Here is a 19,684-nt window from a genome sequence, read left to right on the forward strand (position 1 = left end):
CCAACAATCTCCGTGGGATCGACCCTTACTCGCGTAAGGTATTACTTGGACGACCCAGTGCACTTGCTGGTTAGTTGTGCGAAGTTGTAGTGTTCACAATTTCGTGCACCAAGTTTTTGGCGCCGTTGCCGGGGATTATGAGAGTTGTGAAAAAGTATAGTTCACAATTTCGCGCACCAAGTTTTTGGCGCCGTTGCCGGGGATTGTTCAAGTTTTGAGCAAGCTTTGGTAACATCAGTGCCAAGATCCGGCAACAACATCAAGTTTTTGGCGCCGTTGCCGGGGATTGTTCTGTGTTTGGACAACTGACGGTTCATCTTGTTGCTTAGATTAGGTATTTTTTTTTTCAGAGTTCTTAAGAATGAATTCTAGTGTTTCAAGGTGATGTTCTTATCATCACCAAAGCTAATTGATCATCATTAATTTAGCTCTTGAATGCAATGTCCTGCTGAAGCTTAGCTAGCTATGTCTAATTCCTTTAGACTAAAGCTTTAGACTAACATTGCATGATTCCTGGAATTCTCATTAAGAATTTTGATATCTTTATTTTCTTTTACACTTAATTTTCGAAAAAGCATAAAAAAATTTACAAAATCATAAAATCCAAAAATATGTCTTGTTTGAGTCTAGAGTCTCATCTTAAGTTTAGTATCAATTGCATGTTTCTATTCTTATTGCATTCATGCATGTGTCCTCATTGATCTTCAAGTTGTTCTTGATGATTTCTTTGTTTTGATCTTTGAATTCTATTGACTTGAGTGTTTTGTTATATGCATTCTCATTTTGTTAGTGTCAATGGTATACAAACTGCTAAGTTTGGTGTCTTGCATGCATTATTATTTGATTTTAGTTGCATTTTAATTATTCCTTATTATTAAAAATCCAAAAATATTTTTAATTTGTGTCTTTTCAAGTCAATAATACAGAGAATTGAAGATTCAGAACATACTGCAGAGGAATCACACAAAAAAGGCTGAGCATTCAAAAATGCCCAGTGAAGAAGACAGACTGGCGTTTAAACGCCAGCCAGGGTGCCTGGCTGGGCGTTTAACGCCCAAAAGGGTAGTAGTTTGGGCGTTAAACGCCAGAATGTGCACCATTCTGGGCGTTTAACGCCAGGATGGCTAAAGGGGGAAGATTTTATTTTCAAAATCAATTTTTTTCAAGTTTTCAAAGTTTTTCAAAATCAAATCTTTTTCAAATCATATCTTTTCAATCAAATGTTTTCAAAATCAATTTCTTTCCTTTTTCAAAGATACTTACTAATAATTAATGATTTGATTGAACATTTTTTGCCTTTTCTGTTGAGAAAGGTTTTATGTTTGAATCATATCTTTTCTTGTTAGGCAAGTCATTAATTTTTTTTAATCATACCTTTTAAAATTATTTTAAAATCATATCTTTTCAAATTGTTTTCAAATCATATCTTTTAAAATTGTTTTCAAATCATATCTTTTCAATCAAATCTTTTTAATCATATCTTTTTCATAATAGTTTTCAATCATATCTTTTTAACTTCTAATTTCAAAAATCTTTTTCAAAAAATTACTTGATTTCTTTTCCACTCTTATTTTCGAAAATCAATTAAGTGTTTTTCAAAATGTTTTCAAAATCTTTTACTTAATTTTCGAAAATTACCTCCCTTCTTCTCACATCCTTCTACTTCTGGACTAACACTATCCCTTAATGCAAAATTCGAACTCCATCTTCTTTGATGAGTTCGAATTTTCTACTTCTGCCTTCTACTTTTCTTTTCTTCTGACACCTCAAGGAATCTCTATACTGTGACATAGAGGATTCCACATTTTCTTGTTCTCTTCTCTTTCATATGAGCAGGAACAAAGACAAAGGCATTCTTGTTGAAGCTGACCCTGAACCTGAAAGGACCTTGAAGGAAAAGCTAAGAGAAGCTAAGGCACAACTCTTTATTGAGGACCTGACTGAGATTTACAAGGTGACCATAGCTTGTTTCATACCACCAATCTCCGTGGGATCGACCCTTACTCACGTAAGGTATTACTTGTTTCATGATGATTTGTTGAAATCTGGCTGGCTGAGAAGCCATGTCTAATCTGATTGGACCGAGGTTTCAACTTATCACCACAAGAGCTTATTGATTTTCATCAATCTTGCTTTTGGAGCAATGATTGCTAAGGCTTGGCTGGCCTCTGGCCATGTCTAGTGTTTTGGACCGAAGCTTTCTTTGAAAGCTTGGCTGGCTGAGAAGCCATGTCTAATTCCTGGACCGAAGTCTTAGACTAACATTGCAATGATTCCTGGAATTCTCATTAAGAATTTTGATACCTTTTTCCAATTGATTTTCGAAAAACACAAAAAAAAAAGAAAAAAAAAAAGAAAAAAATCATAAAATCCAAAAATATTTCTTGTTTGAGTCTAGAGTCTCATCATAAGTTTGGTGTCAACTGCATGCATTCATGTATTTTGGTGATCTTCAAGATGTTCTTGATGATTTACTTGCTCTGGTCTTTGAATTCTATTGACTTGATTGTTTTGTGTGTCTCATATGCATTTTCATTTTGTTAGTGTCAATAGTATACAAACTGCTAAGTTTGGTGTCTTGCATGCATTGTTATTTGATTCTTGTTGCATTTTGGTTTGTCCTTATTATTAAAAATCCAAAAATATTTTTAATTTGTGTCTTTTCAAGTCAATTATACAAGGAATTGAAGATTCAGAACATACAGCAGAGGAATTGTACAGAAAAAGCTGGGCGTTCAAAACGCCCAGTGAAGAAGGACAGACTGGCGTTTAAACGCCAGCCAGGGTACCTGGTTGGGCGTTTAACGCCCAAAAAGGTAGCATTTTGGGCGTTAAACGCCAGAATGTATACCATTCTGGGCGTTTAACGCCAGGATGGCTAAGGGAGGAAGATTTTGTTTTCAAATCAGATTTTTTCTAAGTTTTCAAAATCTTTTCAAAATCAAATCTTTTTCAAATCAAATTTTCAATCAAATCTTATTCAAAATCAATTTCATTCTATTTTTAAAGATACTTACTATCAATTAATGGTTTGATTCAACATTTCAAGTATGCTGCCTTTTCTGTTGAGAAAGGTTTAATGATTGAATCATATCTTTTCTTGTTAGTCAAGTTTTTAATTTTCAAATCAAATCTTTTTCAAATTGTTTTCAAAACATATCTTTTAAAAATGTTTTCAAATCATATCTTCTCAATCACATTTTTTTAATCAATCATATCTTTTTAATCACATCTTTTTCAAATTAAGCTTTCAATCAAACCTTTTTGATTTCCAATTTCAAAATCTTTTTCAAAAATCACTTTATTTTTTTTTTCCACTTTCATTTTCGAAAATTAAGTATTGTTTTTCAAAATTGTTTTCAAATTTTCTACTTAATTTTCGAAAATCACTTCCCTCCTTCTCATATCCTTCTATGTATGGACTAACACTATCCTTTAATGTAAAACTCGAACTCCATTCTCTTTGATAAGTTCGAATTTTACACTTCTGTCTTCTACTCTTCTTTTCCTCTGACACCTAAAGGAATCTCTATACTGTGACATAGAGGATTCCACATTTTCTTGTTCCCTTCTCTTTCTTATGAGCAGGAGCAAAGACAAAGGCATTCTTGTTGAGGCTGATCCTGAACCTGAAAGGACCTTGAAAAGAAAGCTAAGAGAAGCCAAGGCACAACTCTCTTTAGAGCACTTGGACGAATTCTTCAAGGAAGAAGAACAAATGGCAGCCGCAAACAACAACAATGCCAACAATGCAAGGAAGGTGCTTGGTGACTTTACTGCACCTACTCCCGACTTCTATGGGAGAAGCATCTCTATCCCTGCCATTGGAGCAAACAACTTTGAGCTTAAGCCTCAATTAGTTTCTCTAATGCAACAGAATTGCAAGTTCCATGGACTTCCAATGGAAGATCCTCATCAGTTTTTAGCTGAATTCTTGCAAATCTGTGACACAGTCAAGACTAATGGGGTAGACCCTGAGGTCTATAGACTGATGCTATTCCCTTTTGCTGTAAGAGACAGGGCTAGAACATGGTTGGACTCTCAACCTAAAGAAAGCCTGGACTCTTGGGAAAAGCTAGTCAATGCCTTCCTGGCAAAGTTCTTTCCACCTCAAAAATTGAGTAAGCTTAGAGTGGAAGTCCAAACCTTCAGACAGAAGGAAGGAGAATCCCTCTATGAAGCTTGGGAAAGATACAAACAATTGATCAGAAAGTGTCCCACTGATATGCTTTCTGAATGGAGCATCATAGGTATTTTCTATGATGGTCTCTCTGAACTGTCCAAGATGTCTTTGGATAGCTCTTCTGGAGGATCTCTTCATTTGAAGAAGACGCCTACTGAAGCTCAAGAACTGATTGAAATGGTTGCAAATAACCAATTCATGTACACTTCTGAAAGAAATCCTGTGAACAATGGGACTAGTCAGAAGAAAGGAGTTCTTGAGATTGACACTCTGAATGCCATATTAGCTCAGAACAAAATATTGACTCAACAAGTCAATATGATTTCTCAAGGTCTGTCTGGAATGCAAAATGCACCAAGCAGTACTAAAGAAGCTTCATCTGAGGAAGAAGCTTATGATCCTGAGAACCCTTCAATGGAAGAGGTGAATTACATGGGAGAACCCTATGGAAACACCTATAATCCTTCATGGAGGAATCATCCAAATCTTTCATGGAAAGATCAACAGAGACCTCAACAAGGTTTCAATAACAATAATGGTGGGAGGAACAGGTTTAGCAACAGCAAGCCTTTCCCATCATCTTCTCAGCAACAGACAGAGAGTTCTAAGCAGAGTACCTCTGACTTAGCAACCATGGTCTCTGATCTAATCAAAACCACTCAAAGTTTCATGACTGAAACTAGGTCCTCCATTAGGAATTTGGAAGGACAAGTGGGTCAGCTGAGCAAGAAAATTACTGAACTTCCTCCAAGCACTCTCCCAAGCAATACTGAAGAAAATCCAAAAGGAGAATGCAAGGCCCTCAATATGGCCGAATTCTGGGAGGAAGAAGAGGCAGTGAACGCCACTGAGGAAGACCTCAATGGACGTCCACTGACCTCCACTGAGTTCCCCAATGAGGAACCTTGGGAATCTGAGGCTCAAACTGAGACCATAGAGATTCCATTGGACTTACTTCTGCCATTCATGAGCTCTGATGAGTATTCTTCCTCTGAAGAGGATGAGTATGTCACTGAGGAGCAAGTTGCTAAATACCTTGGAGCAATCATGAAGCTAAATGACAAGTTATTTGGAAATGAGACTTGGGAGGATGAACCCCCTCTGCTCACCAAAGAACTGGATGACTTGTCTAGGCAGAAACTACCTCAAAAGAGGCAGGATCCTGGGAAGTTTTCTATACCTTGTACCATAGGCACCATGACCTTCAAGAAGGCCTTGTGTGACTTAGGGTCAAGTGTAAACCTCATGCCCTTCTCTGTAATGGAGAAATTAGGGATCTCTGAGGTGCAAGCTGCAAAAATCTCACTAGAGATGGCAGACAACTCAAGAAAACAAGCCTATGGACTTGTAGAGGATGTTCTGGTCAAAGTTGAAGACCATTACATCCCTACTGATTTCATAGTCCTAGAGACTGGGAAGTGCATGGATGAATCCATCATCCTTGGCAGACCCTTCCTAGCCACAGCAAAGGCTATGATTGATGTTGATAGAGGAGAGTTGATCATTCAAGTGAATGAAGAATCCTTGGTGTTTAAGGCCCAAGGATATCCCTCTGTCATCATGGAGAGGAAGCATGAAGAGCTTCTCTCAAAACAGAGCCAAACAGAGCCCCCACAGTCAAACTCTAAGTTTGGTGTTGGGAGGCCACAACCAAACTCTAAGTTTGGTGTTGAACCCCCACATTCAAACTCTAAGTTTGGTGTTGGGAGGTTCCAACACGGTTCTGAGCATTTCTGAGACTCCATGAGAGTCCTCTGTCAAGCTAGTGACACTAAAGAAGCGTTTGTTGGGAGGCAACCCAATGTTTTATATTTAATTATTTTCTTTTGTTATTTTATCTTTTTTGTAGGTTGATGATCATGAGAAGTCACAAAAACAATGAAAAAAGCAAAAACAAAATGAAAAACAGGAAGAAAAACAGCACACCCTAGAGGAAGATGCTGCTGGCGTTTAAACGCCAGTAAGCCTAGCAGTTGGGCGTTTAACGCCCAGTCTGGCACCATTATGGGCGTTTAACGCCAGAAAGGGGCACCGGACTGGCGTTAAACGCTAGAAAAGGGCAAGAACCTGGCGTTAAACGCCAGGAATGGGCACCAGCCCGGCGTTTAACGCCAGAATTGGCTCAAAACGTGAATTTTGATGCCATTTGGTGCAGGGATGACTTTTTCTTGACACCACAGGATCTGTGGACCCCACAGGACCCCACCACCACTCTCTCTCTTCTTCCCCCATTCACCAATCACCTCAACACCTCTTCCCCAAAAACCCTTCACCTATCAAATCCCATCTTTCTCTTCACCACTCACATCCATCCTTCATAAATCCCCACCAACCTCACCCTTCAAATTCAAACCACTTTCCCTCCCAAACCCACCCATAATGGCCGAACCATTACCCCCCTCTCTCCTATATATACCCTTCTTCAACCCTTCATTTTCACACAACCTAAACACCACTTCTCCCCCTCTTTGGCCGAACACACCACCATCTCCTTCTTCCTCATTTCTTCTTCTTCTACTCTCTTCTTTCTTCTTTTGCTCGAGGACGAGCAAACATTTTAAGTTTGGTGTGGTAAAAGCGTTGCTTTTTCGTTTTTCCATAACCATTATGGCATCCAAGGCCGGAGAAACCTCTAGAAAGAGGAAAGGGAAGGCAAAAGCTTCCACCTCCGAGTCATGGGAGATGGATAGGTTCATCTCAAGGGTGCATCAAGACCACTTCTATGAAGTTGTGGCCTTGAAGAAGGTGATCCCCGAGGTCCCCTTTTCACTCAAAAAGGGTGAATATCCGGAGATCCGACATGAGATCCGAAGAAGAGGTTGGGAAGTTCTTACCAACCCCATTCAACAAGTCGGAATCTTGATGGTTCGAGAGTTCTATGCAAATGCATGGATCACCAAGAACCATGACCAATGTGTGAACCCGAATCCAAAGAATTATCTTACTATGGTTCGGGGGAAATACTTGGATTTTAGTCCGGAGAGTGTGAGGGTGGCGTTCAACTTGCCTATGATGCAAGGAGATGAGCATCCTTACACTAGAAGGGTCAACTTTGATCAAAGGTTGGACCAAGTCCTCACAGTCATATGTGAAGAGGGCGCACAATGGAAGCAAGATTCAAGAGGAAAGCCGGTCCAATTGAGAAGGCATGACCTCAAGCCCGTGGCTAGAGGATGGTTAGAGTTCATACAACGCTCAATCATTCCCACTAGCAACCGGTCCGAAGTTACCCTAGACCGGGCTATCATGATCCATAGCATCATGATTGGAGAAGAAATAGAGGTTCATGAGGTTATAGCCCAAGAACTCTATAAAGTGGCGGACAAGACCTCCACCTTGGCAAGGTTAGCCTTCCCTCATCTCATTTGTCACCTCTGTTATTCAGTTGGAGTTGACATAGAGGATGACATCCCCATTGATGAGGACAAACCCATCACCAAGAAAAGGATGGAGTACACAAGAGATCCTACTCATCATGAGATCCCTGAGATTCCTCAAGGGATGAACTTTCCTCCACAAAACTATTGGGAGCAACTAAACACCTCCCTAGGAGAGTTGAGTTCCAATATGGGACAATTAAGGGTGGAGCACCAAGAACACTCCATCATCCTTCATGAGATTAGAGAAGATCAAAGAATCATGAGGGAGGAGCAACAAAGACAAGGAAGAGACATTGAGGAGCTCAAGCACTCCATAGGATCTTCAAGAGCAAGAAAGAGCCGCCATCACTAAGGTGGACCCGTTCTTTGATTTCCTTGTTATTTGTTCTTCTGTTTTTCGAATTTTATGCTTATGTTTATCCATGTTTGTGTCTTATGATCATTAGTGTCTTAGTGTCTATGCCTTAAAGTTATGAATGTCCTATGAATCCATCACCTTTCTTAAATAAAAATGTGCTTAATTGAAAAAGGAAGAATTGCATGAATTTTGAATTTTATAATAGTTTAATTATTTTGATGTGGTGGTAATACCTTTGTTCTCTGAATGTATGCTTAAACAGTGCATATATATCTTGAATTTGTGGTTCATGAATGTTGGCTCTTGAAAGAATGATGAAAAAGGAGACATGTTACTGAGGATCTGAAAAATCAATAAAATGATTCTTGAAGCAAGAAAAAGCATTTTCAAAAAAAAAAAACCGAAAAAAAAAGAGAAAAAAAGGAAACGAGAAAAAAATATATTAGAAATAAGAGTTGTGATCCAAGGCAAATAAGAGTGTGCTTAAGAACCCTGGACACCTCTAATTGGGGACTTTAGCAAAGCTGAGTCACAATCTGAAAAGGTTCACCCAATTATGTGTCTGTGGCATGTATGTATCCGGTGGTAATACTGGAAGACAGAGTGCTTTGGGCCACAGCAAAGACTCAATAAATAGCTATGTTCAAGAATCATCATATCTTACTAAGAGAATCATTAGCACTATCTGGACTCTGAGTTCCTAAAGAAGCCAATCATTCTGAATTTCAAGGGATAGATTGAGATGCCAAAACTGTTCAGAGGCAAAAAGTTAAAAACCCCGCTCATCTAATTAATACTGATCTTCACAGATGTTTTTGGAATTCATTGCATATTCTCTTCTTTTTGTCTTATTTGATTTTCAGTTGCTTGGGGACAAGCAACAATTTAAGTTTGGTGTTGTGATGAGCGGATAATTTGTATACTTTTTGGCATTGTTTTTAGTATGTTTTTGATATAATCTAGTTAGTTTTTAGTATATTTTTATTAGTTTTTAGTTAGAATTCACTTTTCTGGACTTTACTATGAGTTTGTGTGTTTTTCTGTGATTTCAGGTATTTTCTGGCTGAAATTGAGGGACCTGAGCAAAAATCTGATTCAGAGACCAAAAAGGACTGCAGATGCTGTTGGATTCTGACCTCCCTGCACTCGAAGCGGATTTTCTGGAGCTACAGAAGCCCAATTGGCGCGCTCTCAACGGCGTTGGAACGTAGACATCCTGGGCTTTCCAGCAATATATGATAGTCCATACTTTGCCCAAGATTTGATGGCCCAAACCGGCGTTCAAAGTCACCTCAAGAAATCCCAGCGTTAAACGCTGGAACTGGCACCCAAATGGGAGTTAAACGCCCAAACTGGCACCAAAGCTGGCGTTTAACTCCAAAAAGAGTCTCTACACGAAATTTGCTTCATTGCTCAGCCCAAGCACACACCAAGTGGGCCCGGAAGAGGATTTTTATGTCAATTACTCATTTCTGTACACCTTAGGCTACTAGTTTCTTATAAGTAGAACCTTTTACTATTGTATTAGAGAGCTTTTGATCACTTTTAGATCTTAAGTAGACTTTGGTAGCTATCTTCATTGTATGCTATCTTAGTTCCTTGGGAGGCTGGCCATTCGGCCATGCCTAGACCTTATGCTTATGTATTTTCAACGGTGGAGTTTCTACACACCATAGATTAAGGTGTGGAGCTCTGCTGTACCTCGAGTATTAATGCAATTACTATTGTTCTTCCATTCAATTCCGCTTGTTCTTTATCCAAGATATCACTTGTTCTTCAACTTGATGAAGGTGATGATTGACGCCCATCACCATTCTCACTCATGAACAAAGTGACTGACAACCACTCTTGTTCTACTAGCATTCGAGGCTCTAGTGAATATCTCTTGGATTCCTGATTGCACGATGCATGGTTGATCGCCTGACAACCGAGTGCTCGCCTGACAAACGAGCCAACCATTCCGTGAGATCAGAGTCTTCGTGGTATAGGCAAGAACTGATGGCGGCATTCAAGAGAATCCGGAAGGTCTAACCTTGTCTGTGGTATTCTGAGTAGGATTCAATGACTGAATGACTGTGACGTGCTTCAAACCTGTAACTTACTGGGCGTTAGTGACAGACGCAAAAGAATCACTGGATTCTATTCCAGTAGGGGAGGGAACCACACCGGTGATTGGCAGCACTGTGACAGAGTGTGTGCATTAGCTTTCACTGCGAGGATGGGAGGTAGCTGCTGACAACAGTGAGACCCTACACGAGTTTGCCATGGAAAGGAGGAAGAAGGATTGGATGAAGGCAGTAGGAAATCAGAGAGACGGAAGGGAAGGCATCTTCATATGCTTATCTGAAGTTCCTACCAATGAATTACATAAGTATCTCTATCTTTACCTTTATGTTATTTTCGTTTATCACCATCATTACCATTTGAGTTTGCCTGACTAAGATTTACAAGATGACCATAGCTTGCTTCAATACTAACAATCTCCGTGGGATCGACCCTTACTCACGTAAGGTTTATTACTTGGACGACCCAGTGCACTTGCTGGTTAGTTCTGCGAAGTTGTGTAATGCCATGGTATTGAGCCACCAAGTTCTTGGAGCCATTACCGGGGATTATGAGAGTTGTGAAAAAGTATAGTTCACAATTTCGCGCACCAGTAGCCACTGACAACGGTGAAACCCTTGCTTAAGCTTGCCATGGAAAGGAGTAAGAAGGATTGGATGAAGACAGTAGGAAAGCAGAGAGACGGAAGGGAAGGCATCTTCATGCGCTTATCTGAAGTTCCTACCAATGAATTACATAAGTATCACTATCTTTACCTTTGTGTTATTTTCGTTCATCACCATTACCATTTGCCTTTGCCTGACTAAGATTTACAAGATGACCATAGCTTGCTTCAATACTAACAATCTCCGTGGGATCGACCCTTACTCGCGTAAGGTTTATTACTTGGACGACCCAGTGCACTTGCTGGTTAGTTGTGCGAAGTTGTGTAATGCCATGGTATTGAGCTACCACGTTTTTGGAGCCATTACCGGGGATTATGAGAGTTGTGAAAAAGTATTGTTCACAATTTCGCGCACCAAACACCTACTAATGACACTAAAACAGTGTTAAAATTCCTCCAGAAACACATCTTCAGCAGATTTGGTACCCCTAGAGTATTAATCAGTGATGGGGGTACTCATTTCTGTAATAAACAGCTTTACTCTGCTTTGGTTCGTTATGGAGTTAGCCACAGGGTAACCACTCCATATCATCCACAGACAAATGGGCAAGCTGAAGTCTCTAACAGAGAACTTAAAAGAATCCTGGAACGGACTGTAATTAACCGTAGAAAGGATTGGGTAAGAAGCTTAGATGATGCTCTGTGGGCATACAGAACAGCATTCAAGACCCCTATAGGGACCTCTCCATACCAGCTTGTGTATGGAAAGGCATGTCACTTGCCAGTGGAACTGGAACATAAGACCTACTGGGCAACCAGATTCCTGAACCTTGATGCCAAGTTAGCTGGAGAAAAACGATTGCTTTAGTTAAATGAGCTAGAGGAATTTAGACTCAATGCTTTCGAGAATGCAAAAATTTACAAAGAGAAAGCAAAAAGATGGCATGATAAGAAATTGTCATCCAGAGTCTTTGAGCCGGGGCAGAAAGTTCTGCTATTTAATTCTAGGCTCAAATTATTTCCCGGAAAATTAAAATCACGGTGGAGAGGTCCATATGTAATTACAAGTGTATCACCATATGGATACGTAGAGCTTCAGGATAATGACTCTAACAAAAAGTTCATTGTTAATGGACAGAGAGTTAAACATTATCTTGAAAGCAATTTTGAGCAAGAATGCTCAAAACTGAGACTTAATTAAAGCTCAGTAATAGTCCAGCTAACAACATTAAAGAAGCGCTTGCTGGGAGGCAACCCAGCCATTCACAAAATTTAATTTTATTTGTTTGTTTTTAATTGAATTTTACAGGTATATGTCAAAGTATCTTCAAGGTAAAAAAAGCAATTGATTGAATTCACAGAGTTACAGGGGAACTTGGAAGCTCATTAGCGTGAAAAAGCCAGTAAGAAATGTTTCGGGCGTTGAACGCCCAAAAGAAGCACCCACTGGGCGTTCAACGCCAGTAAGGGTAGCCATCTGGGCGTTAAACGCCAGAAAGGAGCATCTTCTGGGTGTTGAACGCCAGAAAGAAGCACCTTATGGGCGTTTAATGCCAGATTGACAGCGTCCTGGGCGTTCAGAAAAATGCCTAGTGACAAAGGACTTCCTGGCATTCAACGCCAGAAAGAAGCAACAGTTGGGTGTTGAACGCCCAGGAGAAGCATCAACTGGGCGTTAAACGCCCAAAACATGCAGCAGTTGGGCGTTTAACGCCAGGATGGTGGGGAGGAGGTAAAATTCGTTTTCCTTTACAAATTTTCTAATTTTTTATGTTTCAAATCATGATTTCTTGCATAAACATGTTTCAAAATGTCATCCTTCAAATCAAAATACTTTTCTAAGAACCGTAATTTCTAAAATCCCTTTTTCAAAAATAATATAGCTTCATACATAAACATAAACCTTTTTCCAATCCAATCCAACTCTTTTTCCAATTTCTTTTCAAACTTAATTATCTTTTAAAATCTTTTTCAAATTATAAATTTCAAATTTATTTTTAAATATCATTCATATCTTTTTAAATTATATCCTTTTCTTGTCATATTTATCTTTTATAAATCATATCTTTTATCTTATATCTTTTCTTATTTTCGAAAACCCACCCCCTCCCTTTAAATCCACTTTTGGCGCCCCTCTCATCATCCACCATTCCACACCTGCTCTCCTTCTATCCATCTTCTCTCTTTTCTTTTGCTTGAGGACAAGCAAACCTCTAAGTTTGGTGTGCTTATCCGTGATCACAAAAACATACTCACTTTGATCATGGCCCCTAAAGGAAAACAACCCAACCCAAGAGGTAAGAAAGAGAATATTCCAAAACCACTTTGGAATCAAGGGAAGTTCTTAACTAAAGAACATTCAGACCATTACTACAAAATAATGAGTCTAAGATCAGTGATCCCGGAAGTCAAGTTTGATCTGAAAGAAGATGAATATTCGAAGATCCAAGAACAAATTCGAAACAGGAACTGGGAAATCCTAGCTAATCCTGAAACGAAAGTGGGAAGGAATATGGTTCAGGAGTTCTATGCAAATCTATGGCTGACAGACAGGCAAAGAATAATTGGAGCTGCCCTCTATGATCATCGGACCTTAGTCAGAGGAAAGATTGTTCACACCCATCCTGACAAAATCAGGGAGATCTTTAAGCTTCCTCAACTGAAGGATGACCCAGACTCCTTTAATAGGAGAATGATGAGGGTAAACAAAGGCCTGGACAAGATTCTAGAGGATATATGCATCTCTGAAGCCAGGTGGACCACTAGCACAACTAGCATCCCAAATCAACTCAAAAGAGAAGATCTCAAACCAGCTACCAGAGGCTGGCTGGATTTTATTGGGTGTTCCATATTGCCCACCAGCAACCGTTCTGAAGTTACTGTTAAAAGAGCAGTGATGATTCACTGCATCATGTTGGGAAAAGAAGTAGAAGTCCATTGATGAGCGGATAATTTGTATACTTTTTGGCATTGTTTTTAGTATGTTTTTAGTATGATATAGTTAGTTTTTAGTATATTTTTATTAGTTTTTAGTTAAAATTCACTTTTCTGGACGTTACTATGAGTTTGTGTGTTTTTCTGTGATTTCAGGTATTTTCTGGCTGAAATTGAGGGACCTGAGCAAAAATCTGATTCAGAGACTGAAAAGGACTGCAGATGCTGTTGGATTCTGACCTCCCTGCACTCGAAGTGGATTTTCTGGAGCTACAGAAGCCCAATTGGCGCGCTCTCAACGGCGTTGGAAAGTAGACATCCTGGGCTTTCCAGCAATATATGATAGTCCATACTTTGCCCAAGATTTAATGGCCCAAACCGGCGTTCAAAGTCACCCTCAGAATTCCCAGCGTTAAACGCCGGAACTGGCACCTAATCGGGAGTTAAACGCCCAAACTGGCATAAAAGCTGGAGTTAAACGCCAAGAAGAGTCTCTACACGAAAAATGCTTCATTGCTCAGCCCAAGCACACACCAAGTGGGCCCGGAAGTGGATTTTTATGTCATTTACTCATCTCTGTACACCCTAGGCTACTAGTTTTCTATAAGTAGGACCTTTTACTATTGTATTTGGAATCTTCGGACATTTTAGTTCTTAGATCATTGGGAGGCTGGCCATTCGGCCATGCCTAGACCTCATACTTATGTATTTTCAACGGTGGAGTTTCTACACACCATAGATTAAGGTGTGGAGCTCTGCTGTACCTTGAGTATTAATGCAATTACTATTGTTCTTCCATTCAATTCCGCTTGTTCTTTATCCAAGATATCACTTGTTCTTCAACTTGATGAAGGTGATGATTGACGCCCATCACCATTCTCACCCATGAACAAAGTGACTGACAACCACTCTTGTTCTACAAGCGATCAAGGCTCTAGTGAATATCTCTTGGATTCTTTAACCGGAATCTTCGTGGTATAGGCAGGACCTGATGGTGGCATTCAAGAGAATCCGGAAGGTCTAAACCTTGTCTGTGGTATTCTGAGTAGGATTCAATGATTGAATGACTGTGACGTGCTTCAAACCTGTAACCTACTGGGCGTTAGTGACAGACGCAAAAGAGTGATTCTATTCCGGTAGGGGAGGGAACCAAACCGGTGATTTGCGGCACTGTGACAGAGTGCATTAGCATTAGTTTTCACTGCGAGGATGGGAGGTAGCTGCTGACAACAGTGAAACCCTACACGAGCTTGCCATGGAAAGGAGTAAGAAGGATTGGATGAAGACATTAGGAAAGCAGAGAGACGGAAGGGAAGGCATCTTCATACGCTTATCTGAAGTTCCTACCAATGATATACATAAGTACCTCTATCTTTATCTTTGTGTTTTATGCGTTTATCACTATACCCATTTGAGTTTGCCTGACTGAGATCTACAAGGTGACCATAGCTTGCTTCATACCACCAATCTCCGTGGGATCGACCCTTACTCACGTAAGGTATTACTTGGACGACCCAGTGCACTTGCTGGTTAGTTGTGCGAAGTTGTAGTGATCACAATTTCGTGCACCAAGTTTTTGGCGCCGTTGCCGGGGATTGTTCTGTGTTTGGACAACTGACGGTTCATCTTGTTGCTTAGATTAGGTATTTTTTTTTTCAGAGTTCTTAAGAATGAATTCTAGTGTTTCAAGGTGATGTTCTTATCATCACCAAAGCTAATTGATCATCATTAATTTAGCTCTTGAATGCAGTGTCCTGCTGAAGCTTAGCTAGCTATGTCTAATTCCTTTAGACTAAAGCTTTAGACTAACATTGCATGATTCCTGGAATTCTCATTAAGAATTTTGATACCTTTATTTTCTTTTTCACTTAATTTTCGAAAAATCCAAAAAAAAAAATTTTCAAAATCATAAAAACCAAAAATATTTCTTGTCTAAGTCTAGTGTCTCATTTTAAGTTTGGTGTCAATTGCATGTTTTTGTTCTTCTTGCATTTTTCAAATTCATGCATGTGTCTTCAGTAATCTTCAAGTTGTTCTTGATGATTTCCTTGTTTTGATCTTTAAATTCTATTGACTTGAGTGTTTTGTTGTTTCTCATGTGCATTATCATCTTGTTAGTGTCAGTAGTATACAAACTGCTAAGTTTGGTGTCTTGCATGCATTTGATTTTAGTTGCATTTTAATTATTCCGTATTATTAAAAATCCAAAAATATTTTTAATTTGTGTCTTTTCAAGTCAATTATACAGAGAATTGAAGATTCAGAACATACTGCAGAGGAATCACACAAAAAAGGCTGAGCATTCAAAAATGCCCAGTGAAGAAGACAGACTGGCGTTTAAACGCCAGCCAGGGTGCCTGGCTGGGCGTTTAACGCCCAAAAGGGTAGTAGTTTGGGCGTTAAACGCCAGAATGTGCACCATTCTGGGCGTTTAACGCCAGGATGGCTAAAGGGGGAAGATTTTGTTTTCAAAATCAATTTTTTTTCAAGTTTTCAAAGTTTTTCAAAATCAAATCTTTTTCAAATCATATCTTTTCAATCAAATGTTTTCAAAATCAATTTCTTTCCTTTTTCAAAGATACTTACTAACAATTAATGATTTGATTGAACATTTTTTGCCTTTTCTGTTGAGGAAGGTTTTATGTTTGAATCATATCTTTTCTTGTTAGGCAAGTCATTAATTTTTAAAATCATATCTTTTCAAATTGTTTTCAAATCATATCTTTTAAAATTGTTTTCAAATCATATTTTCTCAATCACATTTTTTTAAAAATCATATCTTCTTAATCACATCTTTTTCAAAATAGTTTTCAATCAAATCTTCTTAACTTCTAATTTCAAAATCTTTTTCAAAAATCACTTGATTTCTTTCCCACTCTTATTTTCAAAAATCAATTAGTGTTTTTCAAAAATTTTTCAAAATCTTTTACTTAATTTTCGAAAATTACTCCCATTCTTCTCACATCCTTCTGTTTATGGACTAACACTATCCCTTAATGCAAAATTCGAACTCCATCTTCTTTGATAAGTTCGAATTTTCTACCTCTATCTTCCATTTTTCTTTTCCTCTGGCACCTTAAGGAATCTCTATACTGTGACATAGAGGATTCCATATTTTCTTGTTCTCTTCTCTTTCATATGAGCAGGAACAAAGACAAAGGCATTCTTGTTGAGGCTGATCCTGAACCTGAAAGGACCTTGAAGAGAAAGCTAAGAGAAGCCAAGGCACAACTCTCTTTAGAGCACCTGGACGAATTCTTCAAGGAAGAAGAACAAATGGCAGCCGAAAACAACAACAATGCCAACAATGCAAGGAAGGTGCTTGGTGACTTTACTGCACCTACTCCCGACTTCTATGGGAGAAGCATCTCTATCCCTGCCATTGGAGCAAACAACTTTGAGCTTAAGCCTTAATTAGTTTCTCTAATGCAACAGAATTGCAAGTTCCATGGACTTCCATTGGAAGATCCTCATCAGTTTTTAGCTGAATTCTTGCAAATCTGTGACACAGTCAAGACTAATGGGGTAGACCCTGAGGTCTATAGACTGATGCTATTCCCTTTTGCTGTAAGAGACAGGGCTAGAACATGGTTGGACTCTCAACCTAAAGAAAGCCTGGACTCTTGGGAAAAGCTAGTCAATGCCTTCTTGGCAAAGTTCTTTCCACCTCAAAAATTGAGTAAGCTTAGAGTGGAAGTCCAAACCTTCAGACAGAAGGAAGGAGAATCCCTCTATGAAGCTTGGGAAAGATACAAACAATTGATCAGAAAGTGTCCCACTGATATGCTTTCTGAATGGAGCATCATAGGTATTTTCTATAATGGTCTCTCTGAACTTTCCAAGATGTCTTTGGATAGCTCTTCTGGAGGATCTCTTCATCTGAAGAAGACGCCTACTGAAGCTCAAGAACTGATTGAAATGGTTGCAAATAACCAATTCATGTACACTTCTGAAAGAAATCCTGTGAACAATGGGACTAGTCAGAAGAAAGGAGTTCTTGAGATTGACACTCTGAATGCCATTTTGGCTCAGAACAAGATATTGACTCAACAAGTCAATTTACTTTCTCAAAGTCTGTCTGGAATGCAAAATGCACCAAGCAGTACTAAGGATGCTTCATCTGAAGAAGAAGCTTATGATCCTGAGAACCCTTCAATGGAAAAGGTGAATTACCTAGGAGAATCCTATGGTAACACCTATAATTCTTCATGGAGAAATCACCCAAATTTCTCTTGGAAGAATCAAGAGAGACCTCAACAAGGTTTCAATAATAATGGTGGAAGAAACAGGTTTAACAATGGCAAGCCTTTTCCATCATCTTCTCAGCAACAGACAGAGAATGCTAAACAGAACCCCTCTGACTTAGCAACCATGGTCTCTGATCTAATCAAAACCACTCAAAGTTTCATGAATGAAACAAGGTCCTCCATTAGAAATTTGGAGGCACAAGTGGGACAGCTGAGCAAGAAAGTTACTGAACTCCCTCCAAGTACTCTCCCAAGCAATACAGAAGAAAATCCAAAAGGAGAGTGCAAGGCCATCAATATGACCGAATTTGGAGAGGAAGGAGAGGAAGTGGACGCCACTGAGGAAAGCCTCAATGGGCGTGCACTGACCTCCACTGAGTTCCCCAATGAGGAACCATGGGAATCTGAGGCTCAAAATGAGACCACAGAGATTCCATTGGACTTACTTCTGCCTTTCATGAGCTCTGATGAGTATTCTTCCTCTGAAGAGGATGAGTATGTCACTGAAGAGCAAGTTGCTAAATACCTTGGAGCAATCATGAAGCTAAATGACAAGTTATTTGGAAATGAGACTTGGGAGGATGAACCTCCTTTGCTCACCAAAGAACTGGATGACTCGTCTAGGCAGAGATTACCTCAAAAGAGACAAGATCCTGGGAAGTTTTCCATACCTTGTACCATAGGAACCATGACCTTCAAGAAAGCTTTGTGTGACTTAGGGTCAAGTGTAAACCTCATGCCTCTCTCTATAATGGAGAAGCTAGGGATCTTTGAGGTACAAGCTGCAAGAATCTCACTAGAGATGGCAGACAATTCAAAGAAACAAGCTTATGGACTTGTAGAGAATGTTTTGGTGAAAATTGAAGACCATTACATTCCTACTGATTTCATAGTCCTAGAGACTGGGAAATGCATGGATGAATCCATCATCCTTGGCAGACCCTTCCTAGCCACAGCAAAGGCTATGATTGATGTTGATAGAGGAGAGTTGATCATTCAAGTGAATGAAGAATCCTTGGTGTTTAAAGCTCAAGGATATCCCTCTATCACCATGGAGAGGAAGCATGAAGAGCTTCTCTCAAATCAGAGTCAAACAGAGCCCCCACAGTCAAACTCTAAGTTTGGTGTTGGGAGGCCACAACCAAACTCTAAGTTTGGTGTTGAAACCCCCACATTCAAACTCTAAGTTTGGTGTTGGGAGGTTCCAACATGGCTCTGAGCATCTGTGAGGCTCCATGAGAGTCCTCTGTCAAGCTACTGACATTAAAGAAGCGCTTGTTGGAAGGCAACCCAATGTTATATTTTATCTATTTTCCTTTGTTATTTTATCTTTTTTGTAGGTTGATGATCATAAGAAGTCACAAAATCAATTGAAAAAGCAGAAACAGAATGAAAAACAGGAAGAAAAACAGCACACCCTGGAGGAAGGCCTTACTGGCGTTTAAACGCTAGTAAGAGTAGCAGTTGGGCGTTTAACGCCCAGTCTGGCACCATTCTGGGCGTTTAACGCCAGAAAGGGGCACCAGACTGGCGTTAAACGCCAGGAAGGGGCAAGAACCTGGCGTTAAACGCCAGAAAGGGGCACCAGCCCGGCGTTTAACGCCAGAATTGGCTCAAAACGTGTTTTTGAATGCCATTTGGTGCAGGGATGACTTTTCCTTGACACCTAAGGATCTGTGGACCCCACAGGATCCCCACCAACCCCACCACCCTCTCCCTTCTTCACCCATTCACCAATTACCTCCACACCTCTTCCCCAAAAACCCCTCACCTATCAAACCCCATCTTTCTCTTCAACACCCACATCCATCCTTCATCTTCTCACACCTTAAACACTACTTCTCCTCCTTTTGACCGAACCACACAACCTCCTCCATATCCTCCTTTTTCTTCTTCTTCTCCTCTATTCTTCTT

General features: G+C 39.7%; 2 non-coding genes across 2 annotated transcripts; both read right to left on the minus strand.

The window, feature by feature from the left end:
- Nucleotides 1–4,123: 4,123 nt before the first annotated feature.
- On the minus strand, nt 4,124–4,231 carry LOC112799009 (small nucleolar RNA R71). Its single transcript, XR_003200599.1, has one exon. It is a non-coding gene; the product is annotated as a small nucleolar RNA R71 (small nucleolar RNA).
- A 12,973-nt stretch (nt 4,232–17,204) lies between these two features.
- LOC112799010 (small nucleolar RNA R71) lies at nt 17,205–17,312 on the minus strand. The gene has a single exon (XR_003200600.1). It is a non-coding gene; the product is annotated as a small nucleolar RNA R71 (small nucleolar RNA).
- Between the last annotated feature and the right edge of the window lie 2,372 nt (nt 17,313–19,684).

Source organism: Arachis hypogaea, chromosome 4, assembly GCF_003086295.3.
Source record: "Arachis hypogaea cultivar Tifrunner chromosome 4, arahy.Tifrunner.gnm2.J5K5, whole genome shotgun sequence".
In the NCBI taxonomy this organism is placed as follows: Eukaryota; Viridiplantae; Streptophyta; class Magnoliopsida; order Fabales; family Fabaceae; genus Arachis; species Arachis hypogaea.